The following is a 10448-nucleotide window of genomic DNA, read 5'->3' on the forward strand; positions in this document are numbered from 1 at the left end:
GAGACTTCAGTCCGTGCTCTATGGATTGTTGCCAAAAGGGCCAGTAGTGCAAGATTTGTTTGGCTAAAAACTCTTCCAAATCTAGGTCAAGGCCCAATAAGCCAATAGGGGGAGCGCCTTTTCCACTCACATATGTGGGTGAAGGGTTTGCTGCTGCAATTCATTTTTGACAGTGGGAGCCAAAAGAACCTCATTCAACAGAGGTCATGAAGGGATTGGGCCTACAGACTACACCACACCTATAGCCGTACAGTATCGTGTGGCTTCACCAAGGATGAGATCTACGAGTCCGCTAGCAGTGCCTCCTTCCCTACAACATCAAGCCCTTCACATATGAGGTATTGTGTGATGTTGCACCTCTTGATGTTTGTGATGTACTATTAGGCCAACCATAATTATGGAGGCGACATCTTGTGCATGAATCAAAGCCTCGCACTATTATTATTTCTTTGGGTAATTCATTATACAGGATACTGGAGGGAGCCCCACCTACTGCCACTTCTTTGATCTCTGATAAGAAATGCAGCAAGCTCATCTCCCAGACTTTGAAATTCATTTTCTATCTGGTTCACTCCCAAAGTAAGGGGAATATCATAGCCACATCCATGACCCTCACGAAGGGTTCCTGCACGTAGCGACAAAAATAGAGGGATACAGTCATGAAAGAAGATAGGAACATATTCTCCTCACCCAAAGGGGTACTGTTGCACTGCTAGGTCAAGCATTCATTCAATATGACTCCTAGAGAACCTCGACCCAATGGGTTGATATATCGTTGCTGCATTCTTGAAAATGCCAAGTACAAGCAGCGACATGATCAGCATCAGGTAACACACAAGTTTCATGTGGGAAAAAAATTTTGGTTGCATTTGCAGAAAGAACACCTTACAAGAGCCCATAAGAAGCTTAGACCACTTCGATATGGTCCTTACACCAGTACCAAGGCTATGGGAAAGAATTCTTTGGAGCACAACATTCCCCCATTCCTTCGCTTGCACCAAATGTTCAATGCAGACCACCCTCGACCAAGCTTCCCACCATTACTGGACACATCAGAGGTTGCAGAACAGCTCACCAGGGACCAAGTTCAGTAGAAGTTTCCTTATCTCATTGAGGAACTCAACACAATGGGCACCATTGCTTCCTAAGGGGGGAGGAATGATCCAGGTGGATGTTGGTGGCCATCGACCTATCCCACTTAGACCCCCACAACTGTCTCTTTTAGTTTTTCGGTTTCCTTAATTGTAGCACAATTTCCTATTTTTTGCAGTTTTTCGGGTACTGAACTTATAGAGCTTTTTTGAGGCCCTAAACGACGTTTTTTGGGAAAAATAGGAGCAACATGGTCCATGGACCCGTGTTGCTCTTCCCAAATTTGTATTCCTCATATAGATCTTTCTAACAAGGTACTGTGCGCGTCAAACAGAGATTGTATGCCAAAATTACGACCGTGAGAAGTTGATGTACCAATTTACCCACAACGGGCCGATAGTTTGGCGTTTCATCTCCTAGGGTTATGCTTTTGGATGTTTGGGGTTTTCCATTGTTTCTCAACAATAAATAAGCCTTCAAGCCTCATTGTAAGATAATTCAAAGGCATGTAGCTGCCACATCTCTTCCTAGAGATAAGCTACCATCACCACAGCTAGTTTATTTCCATTTATGTTTGTAAGCATATTTCAGTATTTTACAATGATGAAATGAAGTATTATTTATGCTGCATCTTTGTATGTATGGTTATATTTGTAATTTTTTGTGTTCTTGTTTAAACCGGATCACTGAATTAACTGCCAAGTTAGGACTCTCACATGATAGTTCTACTTCTTATTATCCACAGGCTAATGGACAAGTTGAAGCCACCAACAAAATCCTTAAGCGAATGCTTCAACGAATGATAGGAGTTAGTAAATGAAACTGGAATTTGATCCTCTACTCAACTTTGTGGGCTTACCGAACCTCGGTAAGAAACGCAACTGGATTCACACCTTTCCAATTGGTGTATGGTCTTGAGGCAATCTTGCCAATACAATGTGAGATTTCATCACTAAAACTCGCAATTGACTTGTTACCTAACACTTCTGATGAGGAAGCACATTTCTTAGAACTCATCCATCTAGATGAAACACGTCGTGAAGCTGCATTGGCCAACAAAGCACATAAGAAATGAATTAAGGCCCAATATGACTACAGTTTCAAGCCTCGTATATTCTTAGAAGGAGACCTGGTCTTGCTTTATGATCAGGAAGTCGATAAATTAGGAATAAGAAAATTTGAACCACTATGGATGGGCCCTTACATTGTCAAGCATTTTTTGGCAAAAGGCATTTACAAGTTGGTTGATTATGATGGAATTCCATTGTTGCAGCCCTGAATTCCATCATAATCAACCAACTTGTAAACACCTTTGCATTTGTTGTAGATGTCAGAATATTTGGAACCATTTGTTGGTTATGCCAACGGTGCTAGTCGTATTATGCATAACCTATCCTATGTATCATGGGCCATATTCACTCCAAGTGGCAAGTTAGTGAGTTTTCAAGGGATTTGTATCGATCATTCTATGAACAATGTCGCTGAGTATAGCGCATTGATCAAACTCCTCTCTGATGCCATTTCACTTGGTATTCACCGAATCATCATTAGGCTAGACTCACAACTTGTCATACTACAACTTACGAACATTTATACTATCTGAAATCCAACTATTCATCGTATATTCCTTAGAGTTCGTCTCTTGGAAAGACGTTTTGATTACATTCACTATCAACTTATTTCCAAAAACTTTAACACATTGATTGATTCTTTAGCGAATTACATGTTAAACATATGTTTACGACATATGTAAAGAGTAAATTTTCAATTCACATCAACAGTTGAATATGATTACACATAACCATAGAAAAAAATTGAAAGTAAAATAGGTAGATGTTCAAAGTTTTTACAAAAATTTGTGCCCAAGACATGTTGGTCATTTGACCTCAAACCTCAAAATGCATACAGTAAATCATCCTAATTAGATCTAATGACGCTCATGATAATAGGTCGCTGCATGAGCTATCATGCGTAATAGCCTCATCCAACGGCTAGGTACACCAATAGTATGGAGAAGTAGTCTCATCGGTAACTCTTTGATCCGAACCTCTGGTATACTGAGGGTTAACCCCTTATATGATGCTACAACTCCACTAGTGTCTCCATCAGATCTAAATCTTGGAGAACTGCTCTTTCGACATTTCTCCCCATTGGTTCACCTGCCTCCTGTTGATGACCCATTGATCGAACAGTGCCAACATCTGTATACATGAGAATATTTTTATTTTAGTCTTGTAAACATCAAAAAACACAAAAACATGTAAAAACTTAAAAAATAAAAAATACATGGTCAAAAAAATTTACCTATAGCACCCTATTGAGTACCCACTGGTAATCTCAAATATGGATCTCTACGGAAATCCATCCCTACATATGGATGCTCCTCTATGAAAATATGTTGTCGACGGAGCCAACTTGAACAATGTGGTAGAAAATGAGATTGATGAATGACCAACATGTATAGCCATCAACTCTACCCATCTCTACATCTGTGGATCTCTAGGACCAACTAAACTTAGTGTCACATGCTGAGCTTGCATTAATGGAATTCTCTCCAAAGTAAAAGCGATCAATATCAATCCATAGCTGAAATTTTTTCATCCTACTACCTTTTACTTTAGTCAGCTGCTCTTTCATCAAAGAGAGTATTGCCTCACACTAGCTGAACATAGTTGGCTCGAGACACTCGAACACATACTTCATGTATGATCTATTTGCCAAATGAAGTGTCACGCTACCCACCAACTTTACGATAATAAAGAGGATTGTTCGCAAGGGCATATCACGAACATCCCTGATGTTTATCTTTCCATATTTGCTAGGTTGTGTACCTAGCTAACAAAATTGTCGAATGTAGTCCCTCACCGATTCACCCCCATGGGAAAAACCTGAAAGAGAAATGGGGGCACATCTCAAAAATCCTGTGAGAAAGTAAATATCATCGATCAATATACGGAGCACTTTGTCCCCTATGTGAAAAACCCGTTCTGCTAGATCCCATGAATGAACCTAGAATTGCAATAGTTCTAACTGTTGCCTCATCCAGGATAACCTGAAATATTTGAGTAATCCACAATCTCTGAGGGCCTCAATAGTACAAGGATAATTTATGGCAACCATATCATGTTCTTCATGTTCTATTTCACTCCATGTGATATCCATTCTGATGCTATCAAAGTCTGAAATCACACCATATGCTCAGTTAGGATCCATTTCCTGCAAAAAACTGAAGAGATTTTGGGTATAAATAATGAATCAAATTTCTAAATTGCGCCCAACGCACACCTGATCTTTAGACAGTGCGATGCAAAGCATTTTCCCTTCTATTTGACTGCTCTGTAGCGTAGTTTTTGATGCATAAGGGTGCGTTGATCATAGGGCGTGATATATTTACCCTAGGGACCCCAAAAACCTAAATTTTTTCCCTGAAATTGAAAAATAATGACCTTAAATGAAATAGAAGAGGTAGATCTCCTACCTAGTCTTGACGGCACGAAGAATGATCCACATAATCTCCTGCAATCAACTGCTGAAGTTTGAGGTAAAAAACTGGTTCAGAGCACAAAACTGAATGGTAAATGTCAAATGGTAAAATGACTTTGTAAATTCTTGTTTTATGGTTATTTCATGTTCATTAAATGAATAAATTATAGTTTTTACCTATTTTTACCAATGAAACAGGTATGTTCAATCCATTTGGTGGTTCTTTGAGCCGGTTTACAGCTGACATAGTGAATTTGATGTGCATGATCGTAAAATGTACTTTTGACCATAGAGCATACTTTTGTCTCTTTTTTGAGCTCTGTTAAACATCAACAAAAGAACCCCCCAGAGTCCTCTTTCAACTCCTTTCCGACTCTCAAAATATGAAAATATTGACGAGCGCTTGTCCTTTTCAGCTCGTTAATGGATTGGAAACGACATCTACTTAGTATAAGTTTAACCCTTTTTCGGACTAAGATAGATTACTTACGAAAAAGGAATACGTTGATCCAACATGGTTAATAGGTTCTCTCTTGTATTATTTTATGCTTTTTCAAACTTGAGAGACAAATTTACGAAAAATAACTTATTTTTGTCCCTTTTCATTGTCGTTAAACTCGTTAAAGCATCAAATAGTGACAAACTTGTCCATCATGACAATATCAAGATTCACCTTTGCTAGACTCGTTAAAACATCACATAGTGATAGATGAACTTGAAGGGTGGAATTATACATCAAGCATACGTTATCCTCTTCAATATTTTTAAAAAATAAAGAGTTACTGGTTAACAATGACTGGGGAAAACAAGAAAAGGGATAAATCACTTTATGGTAGCAAGTCGCTCTTGAACATGACACTTTCACTTCATCTCTGTGACTATTTGGGTTGGGTTATTTGCTTGATGGTTATCATACCTATGGTCTATCACACCATCCATCACTTTGGTTTTGAGTCAATGCTGCCAATTCATTCAGTGTCGCCGACATGTTCAAGAGAAGTCATGTGGTAAACTTCATCCTTCGCAATACTCATAAACCTTCATTTTCATGACCACCATTCTTGTACATTATGTCATTAGTCACATTTTGTCTTCAAAATAATTACACTCGTTTCGTGTCATTGATGGGGGATGCATCAAGGTCCTCCTGCGACGAGTCACTTCTTGTCGATATCAACACATTATCCAGGAAGTTGACTTGGAAACACCCTTCAAGTACCTTGAGGCTTGCATACATCAATGGCAAGTTTCTCGCTTTCGGCGATAGGTTGACATCACAGGCCTTCAACCGAAAGAATTTGTATGGTGTTCGACATCAAAACATCTATTCACACGATGCAGAATGTACTATAGAGCCTTGAGAATCATTTTCATTATTGGTGATTTCTCTCGTGTTTGTTAAAAGCCTACATCATTTGTTGGTAATTAGACGGTGTCTTCCCATGTTCGACTTCAGATCATGTTTTCACATGGTTAGACTCATACTTGAGCAAATGATTGGACGAGATAGAGGACCCAGGATCTAGTTTCATCCATCCAAGCTGCGATTTCAGGAGAGTATCGAATCATATTTACGATGGCTTCACACAGATGGTCATCTTATCATGGGTCTATATCTATAGACGACTATCTGATTTATGTACATGTAATGAAAATTTTATATGCTCAACATGGGTATACCTTTCCTTAGGAATTCATGAAAAATTAAAAGATATCATGATATTATCTATTGTAATTGATGCAAGTCACCGTCTGCTTCAGATCCTCCTCATCACATCATAAAGCATATCACTCAACATTATCATTTTTGACTTCATGCTTTAGGGGGTAGTTGTTACAGGTCTATTTGGGCACGTCACTCCTGATGATCAAATCAGTGTAAGCAGGGTCTATCAAACTCTAATTCAGTTGCTACATGCCCTAGATATGCAACCTCATTAAATGCTCTCATCCATGAGAGCTTCCTAACTTCAAACCCTGCTGAAGTACTTCCTTGGGTCACCAACGCACCCCTGGTCAGGGGTAAGTGCTCTCTAGAGTAGTTTGAGCCATTCAAGGCTACATTGTAGAGCACCTAAGCCCACTCAAGCCTGCGTTGGGCGCGAATCCTAGAAATGTTCATTGGATCCTGAGTATATTCCTCCTTTCTAGAGCCTTCTAGAAGGAACCCAACTCCCATCCTATCAAGATGATCTCAGCTTAGGATAGCCTTGGACAATCTAATCCTGTATCCTCTCATCCCTTGGAACATGGAAACTAATCATCCATTTATGCAAAATCATTAAATGCCATATTAATGACAAAACCACTTGCATTCATCAATAAATTGGCCTCCCATCTTAGAGCCCAAAGAGCTGGGATATTATAGAGAAATATTGCTGGTTTAGAGACTTGAAATCATTGTCAAAGTAATGTTATGATGTTGGATTGTTGTTGCTATTGGTGTGATGAGGACTTGGACTAAGCTGGATGAGTGACACAAGATCGAACCACATTGGGTGTAACTTCTCCTTCTATCAATTAATAAAGTTGTTTGTTTATTTTTCAATACTTTTGTCTATATCTATGATGAATGTATGTTCAAATGTTGCCGATTCCATTTGTTTACAATAAATAGATCATATTATTTTATTTTTGGTGTCTTCTATTTATGTTGGCAGGTACCAATTGAGCGAATTCAATTTGAGCGAGGGTGATGGGAACAACTCAAAGGAGATCAAAGGAAGCGAAGGATCACAAGTAGGTTCTTTTATCTTATCTGTTTATTGTAGGAAAAGGTTAAACATCTTTACTTCAGTTTTTCTAAGTGTAACTAACCACTTAGGGAAGATATACTTATCCGTAGGTATAAATTCCGTATAACAAGGTGTATGACTAATATGTGATTACTGCTTTCTTTCTTCCATTTCTTATCTTCGACATTCTGTTATTAGCTTCATTTCTGCAAAAGTAATTTAGTTTGCTTTCTTTTCCCTTCTGCATTCTTTGCTTTCTTTTCCATTCTACAGTTAGTTTTTCATTCAGTTAGTTAGTTTCCATTCAGTTTGTAATTTCAATTTTTCAATTATTCTCAAAGCTTGAAAAAAAACACAAAACAAAACAAAAACACTTATTTCATGCCTCGTAGGAATAACGATAATTTAGGGAAATTTCTACCAAATACCCCTACCGCTTCGAACAACCAATCTTCCCTCTTATTCGGTGGCTGTGAATTGGAGAACCCCTTAGGTGAACAACTAGAGATATTTGAAGAGCCTATAGGGGGAGAAGAAGAAGAAGAACTCATTCCAAATGACCCAATGGCTGAAAATAGAAATGACAGAGGAAACAGAAAAAGAGTTGAGGGTACCTTTCGCATCAGAGAAACTAATGGGGATACTAAGATGAATAACATAAGCCCCTCCACTCTTCCTCATTCCCATGGCCTAACCTCAGAAATCCAGACACTTTCTTGTTTGAGTTTGTTGTCATATGCAAAACCTATGATTAGACCAATGATGATAAGAAGTTGAAACTATTCCCATCCACTCTCAAGGATATAGCTTTAATTTCATGGGTTTGCCTAGGGATAACATCACAACTTAGGCTTAGTTGCAGCAAGCCTTCAATAGCAAGTATCGAGACTACTGCAGGTCCAAAGACACAAAAGAGGAAATTTTTAGGATGACCTTAGGGCATGATGAATCCCTAGAGGCTTATGAAGAAATATTCCAGCTTAGCTACAAAAAGGTCAGGTGCACACTTGACCCTGAGTCGATGAAGCTAGTCCTGCTTAGAGGGGTAAGGGAAGATCTTTTGGACACCCTAAACATGTTAGCATGAGGGGACATCTACCAGCTACCCTATGAAGATATCAATATTGTCTTTAGGAACCATTCTAGGGCAACTAGGAAAAATGGTAGGGGTAGTCAACCTATGGTAAGTCCATTCTCCTCCAATACATCCATCAAGGGTGAAATTGGAAATATGTTGGAAGATTTCAAGAGTGAGATGTTGCAAACCCTTGCCCTACAGATGGACACTATGCACATCAAGATAAAGTAGGAGGAAGCAGAGAGAGCCTTAGCCATTTTCTGCCCTAGACGCACAAAGGAGGCACCCTAGGAATGATGTCCACTGAATCTAATTGAATTTTGCTTGGTTTATGAAGAAAACCGCTCCACAGACAAGTGACCTTCTCTACCTAGACTAAAAGATGTGTATCAGGGAACTGAAGGGGTGACTGAACAACTCTGCTACATAAATCAAAGGAGACCTCATGGGCCTCGGCCATGCCAGTAGGGCATGCAAGGGTCATCCCATGCATATTACAACCCTAACCAAATCACATCCATTCCCTCTTGGGGACCCCCTGCTCATCCTTCCTAGTCTACACCTCCTCCTTGGTTCTTTGCATCTCAGTACCATTCCTAGCTGACCAACCAGTCATTTCAGCCATATGCTCCACCAAAACCTCAATGGAATGCATTTCCCCACGGGTGGAAGCCCCCATACAACAATGCTACAACTTTATTGCCTTCACCACCTACTCAACCACAGCTTTTACACCTTGCTCCACCTAAACAACCCCTGATTCCTTCCCAGCCAAATCCGAACCCAAACAACAAACACACACAACAAGTATACAATGGAGAGACATCTTATCTTGCTTATTTTGTGGAGATTCAGGAAATCAACCCGAGATATGGGAGAGTACTCTTGGACAACCAACCTCCACCTCCACCTAGGGAGAGTGAGGAGAAAAGATAGGAAAGCATGCCTAAATTAAATCCACCACCCTTTCCTGAGAGATTAACCCATCCAGTCCAACCTACTCCAAAAGAGAATGAACTTCTGGGATAATTGAAAGGTATATGTGTCAAAATTCCACTTCTCCAAGCCATAAAGGATGTACCTATTTAAAACAAGTTGATTAAGGATAAGTGCTTCAAACATCTAGGGAGGCGAAAAAGGGACACCCCTACCATTAATGTCATTGGACAACTCTCCGACTTAATGCTGGGGCAGGTAATTTGCCCGAAGTATTTAGACCCTAGAAGCCCTATAGTAGATGTGCACACAGGGGCATATGTCCAAGCAGTTAGTCCTGTACCTGATCCAGGTGGATATTGGTGGCCACCTGCCAAGTCCACCTGGACCCCCACCATTGTCTTTCTCAGCATTTTCAGTTTCCTTAATTGTAGCACAACTTACTATTTTTAGCAGTTTTTCGGGTCCTGAACTTCCGGAGCCGTTTTGAGGCCCTAAACGACGTTTTTTGGGGAATCCAGGGGCAACATGGGTCCATGGAATGGATCGATGTTGCCCACTCCAACAATGATAGTGCTCGGGTAGATCTTTCTAATGAGCTATTGTACGCGTCAAACGGAGATCATATGCCAAAGTTACGACCCCGGGAAGTTGATGTACCAACTTACCCCCAAACGGGGCCCATAGTTTGGCGTTTCATCTCCTAGGGTTAGGTTTTGGAATGTTAAGGGTTTTCCATTGTTTCTCAACAATAAAGAGGCCTTCGAGCCTCATTGTAACACAGTTCAGAGGCATGTAGCCACCACATCTCTTCTCAGAGATAAGCTACCATCGCCCTAGCTGGTTTATTTCCATTTCTGGTTGTAAGCATATTTCAATATTTTCCATTAATGAAATGAAGTATTATTTCCGCTGCATCTTTGTGTATATGGTTATCTCTGTAATTTGTTGCGTTCCTGTTTAAATCCGGATCAGTGGTATCAGAGCGGTCTGCTTTTTCTCTGTTTTTCTTTGCATGTCCCCAACAAGGTCGGGATATAAGGAGTTAGGGCTTGAACTGGTTGAACCTTTGCAAGACCAGCCTCGCAAATCCCGACGGCCTCCCATGGCAGACGAGAAGAAAG

The sequence above is a fragment of the Pinus tabuliformis genome, chromosome 2_2 (assembly GCF_031772625.1).
Source record: "Pinus tabuliformis cultivar Carrire ecotype Pingquan chromosome 2_2, CPIR1, whole genome shotgun sequence".
NCBI lineage: Eukaryota > Viridiplantae > Streptophyta > Pinopsida > Pinales > Pinaceae > Pinus > Pinus tabuliformis.